General features: G+C 47.6%; 1 long non-coding RNA gene across 1 annotated transcript in view; it reads left to right on the forward strand.

Moving 5' to 3' along the window:
* The first annotated feature begins 314 nt into the window (after window positions 1-314).
* The window catches only part of LOC146832793 (uncharacterized), a 77,302-nt gene continuing 63,230 nt past the window's right edge, over window positions 315-14,386 (forward strand). Inside the window, exons 1-2 of the long non-coding RNA XR_014961340.1 lie at window positions 315-416; window positions 3,964-4,035. This is a non-coding gene — a long non-coding RNA (uncharacterized LOC146832793). The remainder of the gene's footprint in view (window positions 417-3,963; window positions 4,036-14,386) is intronic.

The raw sequence follows: 14,386 nt of genomic DNA on the forward strand, positions 1-14,386 counted from the left end.
CATGCCTTTTTGAAGCTTCAGAGAGGGTTGTTTTTGTTTCTTCTCAGCAGAGAGCAAAATAGTCTTACTGGAACAGAATGTGTGGCATGTGAGTTTGAAAGCATGAGAGAGGAATGTACTTCTCTGTCTCTGAGTCAAAACACAGAGGTTCGGCCAGCTTCCGTCTTGACCTCAAAACAGACCTGTACAGTCAGCCTTGGTTTTTGCAATAGATGAATGGAGGGGGAATTTCTAGAAGTGTCTCTCTGTGTTGGTAAAAGGTATTAAAGACAGGAAGTTTTGGCAAACAGACAGAAGCTCACTGGTGGGGTGGACGCACAGTCACAGGGAAATATTTGGTGTTTCCCGATTGAGACTTCTGGATAACTGAAAAGGACTTCCCAGTCGAGCTGACCAGCATAATGTATTCTCAAAAGGTGAGATATATAAGCCATAAGTTTAATTGATCTGTGATGTTTTCATGTTGTGTATACATGCACTTTATATTGGAGTCTTTCATTTGACAGTGCTTATTCTTGGCAATTGACAGTGCATATTTCTTCCATTGGACGTCCATTATTATCTGCTTGTGTTTTATGTCATGCATTTTATTACTTGTGAGTTTCTTTATTATTATTTACTTGTGCACATATATTCATACATATACATCTGCATGTTGTTTTACCTGATTCATCTGACATCTGGGGAAATCTCTCTGTTAGAGAGTGTTGCATTAAACAAAAACGCCACGCTTTATTTTGAAACTGCCTTTGAATGTGCCTCATTTTGTGAGTGCAGAGTCTCCTTTCCAAGTGCTTCTTCCTTCTTTACCAATTGTCTCATCTTGGGAGTGCAGAATGTCTTTTATTTGGGAGTGTAAAGCAAGACAACCACCCAGTGATCCCCAGGTCTCCCGATAATGCTACCTCACTTGTGTGGGTGGGCCTAGTGCCGTGACAGGGAAAGACCCAAAGAATATTGTGGAGGCACCAAAATTATCGATCACAAAACAACCTTACAAGGGGGTCATCTGCGTTTTTGGTACCGGGATCGGCAGCCATCTAGGAAAACCTACAAAACCCAGACATTTCTGAAAACTAGACACCCGCAGGATTCCAGGGACGTGTGGCTTGCATTGATCCCCCAATGTTTTCTTTACCCAGAATCCCCTGCAAACCTCAAATTTAGCTAAAACAAATCACATTTTCCTCACATTTCTGTGTGGAAAAGCTGTGTGATCACTGGGCTGGCATACATTTCCAACCACCTAGCGTTTCCCCAGGTTTCCCAATAAAAAGGTTATCACAGCGAGTTGATGAGCACAATTTCTTTTAATGAATTTTTATTTTGACTCTTGGCACCCACACAACTAAGGTACCGTTTTTATCAGGAGGCTTAGGGGAATGCTGGGTGGGTGGAAGTTTGTGGCTCCCCGCAGATTCCTGAACTTTCCGTCACAGAAATGTGAGGAAAATGTGTTTTTTAGACAAAGATTGAGATTTGCAAGGGATTCTGGGTAACAGAACCTGGTGAGAGCCACACAGGTACCCCATCTTGGATTCCCCTGGATGGCTAGTTTTAAAAAATGTATATGTTTGCTAGGTTTCCTTAGGTTCCAACTGAGCTAGGGCCCAAAATCCACAGCTAGGCACATTACAAAAAAAGGGTCAGTTTACACGGAAGTATGTGATGTGTCCAAGTTGCTTTTTGGGCCATTTCTTGTCACGTGCACTAGACCTACTCACACAAGTGAGGTACCATTTTTATCGAGAGACTTGGGGAAATGCTGGGTGGAAGGACGTTTGTAGCTCCCCTCAGATTCCAGAGCTTTCCATCACAGAAATGTGAAGAAAATGTGTTTTCTTTGCAAAGTTGGAGGTTTGCTAGGGATTCTGAGTAAGAAAACCTGGTTAGAGTCACACAAATCACTCCACCCTGGATACCCCTGGGTGTCTAGTTTTAAAAAATTTACAGGTTTGCTAGGTTTCCCTAGGTACCGTCCAAGCTAGGGCCCCAAATCCACAGCTAGGTACATTACAAAAAAAGGTCAGTTTTCAGTGGGAAAATGTGATGTGACTATGTAGCATTTTGGGCCGTTTCCTGTCGCGGCCACTAGGTCTAACCACACAAATCAGGTACCATTTGTATTGGGAGACTTGAGGGAGTGATAGGTGGAAGGAAGTTTTTGGATTCTCTCAGATTCCAGAGCTTTCAATCACAGAACAAATATTGAGGTTTGCAAGGGATTCTGCATAACAGAACCTGGTGAGCTACACAAAAGTCACTCCACCCTGGATTCCCCTGGTTGTCTAGTTTACAAAATATTTACAGGTTTGCTAGGTTTCCTTAGGTGCCAGCTGCGCTAGCACCCTAAAATCCACAGCTAAGCATGTTGTAAAAAAAAGGGTCAGTTTTCAGTGGGAAAATGTGATGTGTCCATGTTGCGTTTTGGGCCATTTCCTGTTGTGGGCACTAGGCCTACCCACAGAAGTGAGGTACCATTTTTATCAATAGACTTGGGGGAATGCTGGGAGAAAGGAAGTTTGTGGCTCCCATCAGATTCAAAGCTTTGCATCAAAGAAATGTGAGGAAAACGTGTTTTTTTTTTTACACATTTTGATATTTGAAGGGATTCTGAGTAAACAGAACCTAGTGATAACCACACAAGTCACCCCATCCTGGAATCCCCTGGGTGTCTAGTTTTCAAAACATTTACAGGTTTGCCAGGTTTCCTTAGGTGCCGGCTGAGCTAGCACCCAAAATCCACAGCTAGGCACATTGCAAAAAAAGGGTCCGTTTTCAGTGGAAAAATGTGATGTGTCCGCGTTGCGTTTTGTGCGGTTTCCTGTCGCAGGCACTAGGCCTACCCACACAAGTGAGGTACTATTTTTATCAGGAGACTTAGGGAAATACAGAAAGTAGAACAAGTGTTATTGTCAATTGTCTTTCTATGAATTTCTGCCTTCCAAATGTAAGACATTGTGTAAAAAAGAAGTCATTTTGAAACATGCACTCTGATTCAAGTGCTAGTATGGGTACCCACAAATTCAGAGATGTACAAATTACCACTGCTTCTAAACCCCATGTTTTGTTCCCATTTTGTAAATACATAAGTTTCCTAAATACTTATTTTTCACTCTTTATATTTTACCAAATGAATTGCTGTATACCTGGTACACAATGAAAAAACATTGCTGGGTGCAGCTCAGTTATTGGCTCTGGGAACCTACAAGCCCTATATATCCCCCAACCAGAAGGGCGGACATAACAATATATTGCTTTAAAAAGTCTGCCATAGTTAGAAGAAGTTACAGGTGAAAATGTAGGCACAAATAACTGTTTTTTTTAAAACTCAATTTCAATATAATTTTATTTCAACTGTTACTTTCTATAGGAAAAACCTTGAAAGATATAAACAAATGACCCCTTGCTGAATTCCGAATTTTGTGTAATGTTCAGAAAAGTATGGCTTTCCAGGATCCATTATTGGTTTCAGACCTATTTCTACCACTAACTGGAAGGATGGAGGTTGAAAGCAAAAAAATTGGAAAAATAGGCTATGTTCCAGTAAAATGCCAAAACTGTGTCGAACATTTTGGTTTTCTGACAAACGTCTGCCTGTTCCTGAAAGCTGAGAAGAATGTGATTTTAGCACCACAAACTCTTTGTTGATACCGTTTGCAGGGGAAAAAAATCAGCCGCTTTCTTCTGCAGCACGTTTTTCCCATTTAAACAAATAATAATAATTGTTTTATTTTGGCTAATTTCTCAGCCCCCTCCAGGGGAATCCAAAAAAGTTCTGGGTGCCTTTAGAATCCTCAGTATTTTGGAAAAAAAGACACAAATTTAGTGTGGATACCTGTAGAAGGGATGGCCAAGAAGGAGCTCACTGCACTGAATAATTCCTTTGTATGCAATTTTTTTATTTGTTATTACAGGAAATCACAATAGATACTTCATCGCTCTTGTTCTTATTTCCCACAGGGTCTTCAACTTCAGTCCCTTAGAGGTGAGCTCCGGCTTCCGTCGTCCCGCGGACAGAAGGAAAAGGCTCAGGTGAGTGTTTTTTGTTTAATGCAGTCTAGTCAAGGGAGGATGCGAGGGATATATAAACAGCCGTGCATAGAATGTGAAAGGAGGGGGTAGGGGTTGGAGTAACCAAAAGAAAAGGAATAGCCGATGATTGTGGCTCTTGTCTTTTCCCTTCTTACGTATTTCCTTTCTCCTGTATCCCTTTCGCCCCTCCGCCTCCCGTCCCTCTCCGAATCAGCCCCTTTCCAGAAGCCCCATAGACACCCACGCACCTGGAAAAGCCACGTCCCTCCGGGCGCGTGGCGTGGTGGCTCAGCGTCCTTCAGTGGGATCTGGTCTCCTCCTGCTTCGGCTTTGCCTCTGCTTGCGGGTTCGAGGGTTCCGCTCACCGGAAAACTGTGGTCTCCCTTGGGCTCCGTTTCTCTCTCTCTCAATGCTGTTGGGTCTACTCCATTGGTTTCTCCACCGCTTGTTCCAGTGCTCCGCGTAAATGGACAAACGATAGAAAAACCCAACTCTCTCTCTGCCCTGCCTTCTTGAGGCGTGTATCCTCTGACATCCATCCTCAGGTCTGGCTTAAAGGGGCCGCCTGTCGATTCCTCTCTCTCCACTTGCGGACAGCGAAGAGGCGAGCCGGTAAAGGGGGAAGGTCAATATAGGAGGGGAGAAACATATGAAGGGATGGCATTGCACTCCTTATCTTCTATCTCATCGTCTATGACAGGGGCTACCTGACAATACCTTATGTGGACAAAACGTTATGGGGGCCTAAGCATGAGCTACACCAAATAGCCAAAAAAGGCTTTGCACGGGGGGCTTACAGCGAAGGGGTTAAAGGCACCACCTGCACTAGTTGCAACATGCTCGCTCTAGCTGCTGTGTCAGCCATCATGTTATCCCTGGCTACTTCAGTGTTAACTCCTCAATGCGCTTCATACTTTATTAAAGCAATCCTGCTAGGTAGTAATATTACAACAAGTTCTTTACTAAAGGACCATTTTGAATGGGAAGCCCTGTAGCTGTTATGAAATCACAATGATGCCACAGTTGGCCAAAATCATAGACTACTGCAACGGCATAATGTGAATCAGTGTGAATGTTAACAGTTTTCCCTTCAGCTCGGGTGCATGCTCTTGTTACAGCATACGGCTCAGTTTGCTGGGCAGAAGTGCTAGGTGGCAGGGCCGCATTCACTTTGTAGTCAGTGTCTGTCTGTCTGCTAGAAGAACCATCTGTGTACCACTCACAGTCAGCCTTGTCTAACCGTGTTTGCTGCAAGTCTAGTCTGTGAATGGGGCATGTCTCTACAACCTCAACACAGTCAGGATCAGGGGTGTCAGCAGAATTGCCTGTGGCAGGCAATAATGTTGCCAAGTTAACAGATGGACATTTTTAATCGGGAAATTAGCATTAGAGGGCAAAGTAACCTCATAAACTGTGCCTCTGGCAACCAAGAAATGTTGTGTTGCCGAATATGACATCAACTGTACTGAACATGGCACATCAACAATACAAGGATACTCTAACACAATGGGAGCCGTCTTCTCAACCATCAGTGCAGTGGCAGCCACATCTTTCAAACAGGCAAGATGACCAGTCACTGCTGAAGGCAAATTCACAGAGTAGTATGCCAAGGGTTTTTTTCCAGAGTCATGTTGCGGTGTCGGCACACCATTTGCAATGCCATCTTGCTCGGACACACAGAGGTGGAAAGCCAGTTTGTAATCTGGCAATTCCAATGCTGGTGCAGTACACATGTTTCTTTCAGTTTCTTGAAACAGTCTGCAAGTGCATTAGCCCATACAATAATGTTAGGGACATCCTTTAGTGTCCATTGTCTCAAGGTAGCATCATAGAATCGATAGTCACGGCTCCCTTTGACATTAATAGTTCTCCATCCCCAGAGAGGCCATCAATCCATTCTTGTTGGAGGGAGGCTGCATGCTGTGAATCATTTTTATTCTGTGAAGCGATATGCAGCATTTAACTTTGAACACCATATAATCCAAGTCGGTCAATTTTGGCTGGCAGCACTGAAATTTTGACCGTTAGGCATTGGAACCTCTCTCCTGTAAGTGGTTCAGCAGTGCTATAGTACCCTGTTCACATGCCTCAAGTAATGGATATATAACAAGAAGGTCATCAGCATGCTTCAAGATGATGCTACTGTAGGAAAATGCCCTTTTTGTATAGTCACCCTCACACCTTATGCCGAATGCTGATGGCTATGACTCTGAAAGTGCACTGGAGCCTGCTGCCAGGCCCCATTGCCAGTACTCTCTCCCTAAAAATGATGTAAGTGAATTTCTAACCCCAATTGGCAAGGACTTTAACCCCCTTATAAGTCCCTGATATGTGGTACCAGTGGTACCCACGGCATTGGGTTTCAAGGGGTCACCAGGGCCTGAAGCACTATTTGTTCCACCCTGAGTGACCCAAGTAAACTGATGACAGCAGGCCTGCTCCCACCTGACTTTGTCCGCACCATGAGTGGCAAAGTCAAAGCACTATCTTTAATATACGTCAGTCACCCCTAAGGTAGGTCTCCTGAGGCCAGAAGGCAGGGTGCATTAAATTAAAGGAGTGGACACATACATGTAAGCATATATATCCCTATAGTAGCCTCTTTCCATTAAGGGCTACTCTAAATGTTAAGGGGGTAATAGGATAACATGGGCTGGTACCTGGACACCCAAGGTTGCCATATCTATTATGGTCCCACTGAAAAGTGTCATGTTTGGTATCAAACAACTTATCTAATTAAATCGGGATTTTTCCTAAAGCCAGATTAAGTGTGAGATGTACCCAGGTGGCTACCTCAGAGGTTTCCCGCCTGGTTGCCCAAGCCTGCAGCTGCTACCACAAAGACAGGAATCTGACCCCCTGCCAGGAAGCGTGAGCACTCCCAGGAGTCAGGCCTGCCCGGCAAGAAGGTGACACCTCCCTCCCCGGCATGATGGCTAGTGAAGTGGCACATCAAGGCCGTGAGCTTCAAAGCATGCACTGCCTCTGATATGACAGCCCTCCCCCTGCCCCAGGAACATTTTCACCCAGGCAGGTGGGTAAAATAGATAGCCAGGAAGCGTGCACCCCAGAAGGCTAGCCAGACCCCTTGGGTGGGCTATATGGTCTGTACAGCAAAGGAAGGTTTTGGCCATTTTTTAAATGGCATATTAGAGGGTTCTAGGTAGCAAAGGTGGCACCTCAGGGGCGCATTTCCCACCTAGGCTAGTAGCCCATTGGCTACTTGCACCCACACCCCTAACTATAGGATTTAAGGGGCACCCGAACCTCCGATCTGAAACATCTTGCAACAAAGGACAAAGAAAAGACCCTAATCTGCGACTTCAGGACCTGCACAAAGCAAAGGGACGGTACCTTGCACCTGTGCCAACCACCCTACACGACTGCGGCTCGTCCTGGACCAGAGACCGGTTCCAAAGTAACAAGGGACCTCTCTGAACACCCTGCAGCCCGCAAGTTAAAGCATGCTCCTGAAACCTAAGGACCACTGGCCATCTGGCCTGCCAAGGGTTTGCACAAAAGTAATTGGGCCAGTGCATTGTGGAAAATGTAGTCCTGACCTCCAGCAAGTTTCAGGTGGCTGCCGTTTTCCCCCAGCCTCCAAGACATCGAAGTAATGGCTGAGCTCACAAGGCTTGTTGGGGGTCCATCTTGCTACTACTAACTTTGTTCGATGTGTGCTTCGAGGGAACTCCGCAGCACCTTCACCTGGTCATCTCAATGGTCTCATTGTCAAGTTTTTACATCCATTTTTCCACCAGCACCATCTAAGCGGTAAAATCAACACCACTGCGACTCCCCCTTCAGCACCAAGGACAGCCAGGACAACTCTGCACCTGGGCCTCTCGAGCCAAGTAGTCAAGTCAAGTCAAGTAAAAAAAAGTTTTTATTATTATTATTTATTTATGCATTTTCAAAAGCAAGATAGTCAGAAACAAGTACAGGCAATGTGTCATGACGAGCGGACAGGCTTAGACAAATACAATGAAATAACGAAGTAGGCATTAAGGCTAGAATGATACAGTGAGCGATGAATCAGTGCAAAACATCATAGGCAGTACAATGATGATAACTGCAATTCACATACAGCCACAGTGTTCAGCCGTTGAAGTGAGTCCATGAGGGAGGGGAGGGACGGGAATACAGAAATCCTATAATATACCTAGAGAGGTTCAGTTAGGCGTCACATTATTAGTCTGTGTGTTGTTAGGCCCATCAAGGGGATGAGAAAGTAGATATGCCGTAAGGGCCCCCCAATTGTCACGAGGATGGGATGTTAGGGGGAGCAGTTCAGCAAAGGTGTACATTTGTTCCTGCCTGGATACCATGTCTCGAATCCAGTCCCTAAATTTAGGTGCTCTGCCCCAATCCCACCTACATGCTATGTGCCATTTGGCGAGGAGGAGACTGAAGGAGGCGAATTTCCAGTGCGCCACTGTCAGTGCTTTGGTAAAACCAAGGAGGTTCGGGAGATGAAGTGTGCGGGAGATGAAGCGATGTCATTTGGCCCAGGGCTTCGAAGACCAGGAGCCAATACACCTGTACAGCACTGCAGTCCCAGGCCAGGTGTAAGACGTCAGCCCCTGCAACCCCACAACGGTCATATTGTGGGTCATTGTCACGCAATTTAAAGCGATGAAGCTTAGCTGGCGTATAATATGTACAGTGATTACAATGTAGAATGCAAAGACGGCTACTGGACGTGCTTTGTTCCTTCTGTGTGCAACAGTATTTTCATTGTTCATCAGTAATAACCAGCCCCAATTCTGCGGACCATTTGTCCCTAGCAGATCCTTAATCTCCAGAACAAAATTGGCAAACCTAGGTAGACGAATAGTTTGTGCTAGTAGCCTACCAGGGCGCTCACCCTCCCCGTACCTGCGCGCGACATGGTATTTCCCTCTAAAGCGTGCCTCAGAGTTGGCAGTCTCCTTATATTCAGTGAGATTTTCTCTAAAGTAAGCGAGTCGGGAGCCTGAGTTATCCCCCCAAAGGCCAGCCTCCAGCTGCTTGAGTGCGCCCTCTAGCCGGTGGAGGGTGCGACGGAGATCCTGCAAAACCCCAAAGCTTTTGGCCATGCAAACCCCTCGGATCGTGACCTTAAAGGCCTCCCAGACCACGCCTATCGAGGAGACCGAGTCAATGTTGGTCTGAAAAAAATTGGTGATTTCCTCTCCAACCTCAGGCCTGAACACCGTGTCAAGCAATGCCTCTGGCACGAGTCTCCAAATTCTAGGAGTGGACAGCAAGCTGGGCGGGGCAATCGTTATAAGCACCGGTGAGTGGTCTGAGTAGGTTCTGGCAAGATGAGTGGCCTGCTGGAGCCAGGAGTCCGATCCCCGGGAGACCACCCAGTAATCCAGACGAGCCCAGTAAGCGTGTAGGGCAGTATAGTGGGTGCCCTCTTTTCTGTCAGGGTGGACGTGTCGCCACGTGTTTGTGAGCCTGTGAGCCGTGAGTATCCCCTGTAGGGCCTCTTGTGTTTTTGTATAGTGCAAGGGGGAGAGGTCAGATCTATCTACAGCTGGATTGAAAGCAGTATTGAAGTCTCCCCCCCAGATAACGTGAGTGGATCCCACCTGCAATATGCGTCCCCATAACGTGGTGTAGAAATCAGGGTCATCAATATTTGGCCCATAACAGCAAACTATCGTGACCGACTGAGTCCCCAGCATACCCCAAAGCATACAGCTTTGCCCCAGGAGGTCTTGTTGTGTGCCCCCTAGAATAAAGGGAGTGTTCTGTTTTACAAGTATTGCTACACCCCTAGAGTACGTGGAGTAGGAGGAGAAGACTCGTGTGGAGGCCCATTTACTAGTGAATGTAGGGGAGCGGGCAGGGTCCAGATGGATTTCCTGTAACACCGCCAAGTGCACATGATGCCTGTCCAGGTATGTAAGAATATGCCTGCATTTCCGGGGGTCCCTAAGGCCTCTGACATTCCAAGTGATTAAGTTAAGGTGTAAAGACTCCGTGTGAGATGCCATGCCAATATATGTTATGGAGAATGTAATATGCCTTGTGCAACTCATTATAAAATGCGCCTTGCAATGAACAGCCTGCTTCTGCCTGTGGAGAGAAGAAAACAATACAAACAATCACTTCGAACCCTCCCACCACCCCCACCCACAACGGCACCCCAATCGTGCCGGTATTGCCACCATTACCCGAAACCACTAACCCATTGCAACAGTGCAATAAGGAGTAAGACATAACACAAGAAGTTTTTTATCGGGGGGGAACTCCCGTGTGGAGGTACGCTAGTGGGCTATGAAGACCTCCCCCATTTGCAACCCAAGGACCCCTTCCTGTTGGACTGGGGAGGTAGGGTGCCCGTTAAGAGGGGGGGAGGGTTGCTTGACCTATCACGGTGTGCAGGTTAAAATACATGCCTACAGTGATGATCCAGAGAACATAAAGGATATAAATCGAGTGATAAGCATGTCACACAGAGGCAAAGAAAATAAAGGTGCATTGACAGTAACATTCACCACCAAGACTATGGACTTGAAGAGCGCCTAGTCTTGGCACTTATCTGCAAGCGGCGAAAATGGTGAAAAAGAGTCCCAGAGCTTCCCAAGTGGAATGAGCCAGGAAGGCATGCGACTCCACCTCGTGCCCAGAGCCGCAGTACAATGGAGTCAAAGGCACAACAAGTCAAAAATCCCTCCAGAGTGGGAAGCAGGAGCACCATCGAAAGTAGGTATTCCAGATAGGGTCAGACAACCATAGCCGGAGATCGGTGCAGTCAGTCAGCGCTCAGCGATGGGGATTGGGACAGGCGATCTGGAGAGTCCCTAGATGGAGTGTTCTTCCTGACGGTTCGAAGGAAGTCATCCACTTGCTGGCAGTTAGTAAAGAAATGGTGTTTGGCGCGGTAAGTGACTCTCAGGCGGGCAGGATATAATAGGGCGTATTCAATCTGTAGCTTGCGAAGCTTTTGCTTAGCTGGCAGGATCTTACATCGGGCCTCCTGTACCGCCATTGTGAAGTCAGGGTATATGGAGAAGTTGGCGCCTTCAAATTGTAAGTTTTTGTGGTCTCTGGCCAGTCGCAGTGCGGAGTCACGGTCTCTATAATTTAGGAGCCGGGCGACTATCGGCCGCGGAGCGGCTCCCGGACCTGGCGGTGGCTCAGGGATCGATGAGCACGTTCCACAATGAATTGGGTGGAGAAAGCGTCCGCTCCAAAGGTGGTACGTAAGAGGCGTTCAACTAATTCTTCCATTCGGCCCATATTTGCGCTTTCGGGAATTCTAGTCACACGGATATTATCGCGTCGGCTTGGGGCCTCCAAGTCCTCGTTTTTGGCTGCAATTATCTTAAGGAGTTGATCCATTTGTGCCACTTGTTGTGTCACCTGAGAAGGGGCGTCCTCCGTGTCAGAAATGTGCCTTTCTGCTTCCTTAAGTTGTTTGTCGTGTTTCTCCACCTTCAGGACTATGTCATCCATGCGGGTGTTCATGGAGTCCATTTTGTTAGAGAGGTCCGTCAAACTATGTTGCATTGCCAAGAGAAGAGTTTTTACTTCATCGTTGGCGGAGGAAGAGATGATGCCGTGTCAGTCGGTAAGTCCGTTTCGTCGGCATTGGAGCGAGTGACAACTCTCTTTGCCTCAAAGGGGAGTTCAGTTTGTGGAGAAGTGTAGCTCACTGGTTAGAGGAGGCATACCCTGAAGCAGAGGTCAGACCCGGGACCAGGGTTCGATTCCCGACGCGGCAGGGTCTGGAGCCCATTTGTCCACGGACTCGATAATTCTCGCTTCGGTGCCTACTCTAAGCACAAGTTCACACTATGCAGCTCTGGGCAACAAGCTTGCTTAATCTCCACAACGGCCCCCTGCGGCGGGATGCCTGGCTTTCACCTTGGGGATGCCCAGTATGGGTTATCTCACAGGGAAAAACCAGGACGGGTTCCCAATGCAAGCGCCGAGATGCCCAAGGGTAATTTGAGCGCTATATAAGACCGCACATACATACATACATACATACATACAGTTTGCCGACTATCGGGCTTCACCATGATAAAAAACGTTCTGGAGGCAGAGTGTCCCTGCAAGGGGAGAGAGGAATGGACCCTTCCACCCCGGGATCCGGGCCAGAGAGTAAGCCCCGATGGAGGGCACCGAAACAGCGCTGTTATGAGAATCTCAGAGGGTGATGAGAAAGGATCGAGGATGCCAAACAGTAGGTCTCTGAGGGTCTTCGTCGTCCCAGAGTGAAAGAAGTGACAGTTGGCTCAATGGCGGTGGATGCGAGAGGCCAAGAGAAGCCAGAACGCCAGGGAGGAAGAGAAAAGAGGACGAGCCACAACGTTTCCGAGAGAACAGGATACAGTGAAGAAGCGGAGGTCCGAGATGTCGCAGGAGAAATGGCGGCACGGTCTATAACGCCTCGCAGCAGAAGGGGTACAAGCCACTTCTATGGAAGTATCGCCTCAAGTCTTTGGCTGGGCGCTGCGAGGGCCACCTGGAAGGAGCTGCGGCTTGACGCAGAGGCGCATGTAATGGATCGCCACTGCAGCGTTGCAAGATGTTCACTGGAGTCTCGCCGCCCAACGGGGCCGCATCGCCCGCTCTGCTGGGCCTGAAGCGCTGCCACTGCACACAACCAGCAGATCCCAGGGGGGAGAGCCTTCGCTCGGCGCTGCACGTCCCAATGAGCGGCACCGACCTCCGGGGTGAGACTCGCCGCCAGACCGCCAAGCCGCCCGCATTCTATGCCCGGCACCCAGCCCCTGAATGCACACAGGCAAAAACAGGAGGGTGGGGGGGCAGCACCGAGGAGACCAGTGGTAGCCGGGCAATGGGGGGCAGGCGGTCTGGATGCTGGGCCGAAGGAGGAAGCCCCGCACAAGTATGCAGGAGCGCCCGTGGCCTCACCGTAGGAAGATCCTGCGTTGAAGGTCCTGGAGCAGCCCGTCCGCTGCACGATTTGTTCCTGTGGAAAGTTCGGCGTGCAGCTCCGATGGAGGCCCGCTATAGAGCGCCCAAAGCAGCTGGGAGGGCTGGAGGCGAATCGCCAGTGTAGGCCAAGCGGCCCAGGCGCCACGTGGGATCCCCGGTGCTCGCCTGACCAACGTAGCCGGCCACGGGTTACCGTGGGTCTCCGCCCTCGCCTCGGACAGATCTCTCCAGCGTTTGTGCAGCGTCCGGCGGCACATTCAAGAGGCGGAGTCGCTATCACCTGGTAGCGACAGTTATCGGGAGTCTTCGTCAATGCATGCGGGGGTTATTACAGCAGATTAACTCAATATAATTGGTGAGTTCGAGAGCCAAGCGGCCGGAGCCTCACAGGCGTGCGGCCATCTTGGTTGTGCGCCACCTAGCGCCCCCAAGTCAAGTAAAACTTTATTCGATTGCTGTTTCAGACAATCATAAAAGCACATAAAAACACAGTTCAATACACAGTAAAATTTAGAAATATAAAATATGCAGTTGATTATAAAGTTCATTCAATTAAATCACTATCCCTTAGGTCTTTGTAGGCTAGACGTTTATATTACAATGCATTTCCTGTGTCTGAGTACACTCTTTAAAAACATTGCTACTCTCCAGACTATGTGTTCGTTTTCCAAGAATTGTAATACAGTAAACGCAGGTCGACATTGTCTAATCCCCAGGGATTTTTAAATTGTAACAATCCTCGTTTTCCTTAATTCAGCATAAAATCTGCAAAATAGAACAACATGTATGATGGATTGTTCTGAGACGTTATCACAGGGACACAAGTGCATTACTCGTGACCAGTCATTTATTTTTGGGAAACTTACAAGTTTATGAAAGATCCCAAGTCTGATACTGGTCAATAAAAACCTGTCATAGCCACCAGGTACCATTATTAAATTTGGTTGAATACTAAAAGTTGTTAAAATCATTTGGTTGGGCAGCACAGTGGGCTTTGTGATCTCTGCCGATATTCTGAGTGTATCTTGTAGCATGAGGCCCTTTTTTTCAGCTCTTTTCTTGTGATGGTGGACATAGTGCTAGGCTCGGTGTAATATCCTAAATGGCCATGGTCACACATGAAATCCCGGACATACCTTAGCCAGGGGAGGGTTAGAGCCCCTTCCAATTTTAAACTGTCCATTAAGATGTCTTGATTAAGCATGGTTTTTGTCGATGACCAGATCCTATAGCATAAAAGAATGGGCTTCATTTTTATAGGATCTGCAATGTGTGGTATACCCAACTCGGAGTGGCAAACATGCGATGATATGCTGCTCGGGACTGCCAGGATATACCTTAAGAATGCGTTTTCCACTATTTGTAAGGGGTACACATCAACAAAACCCCAGATCCCTGTCCCATACATGGCTGTGGAGGTAAAATTTGCCTTATAAATCTGTATGAG

This window comes from Triturus cristatus, chromosome 5_1 (genome assembly GCF_964204655.1).
Source record: "Triturus cristatus chromosome 5_1, aTriCri1.1, whole genome shotgun sequence".
Lineage (NCBI taxonomy): Eukaryota > Metazoa > Chordata > Amphibia > Caudata > Salamandridae > Triturus > Triturus cristatus.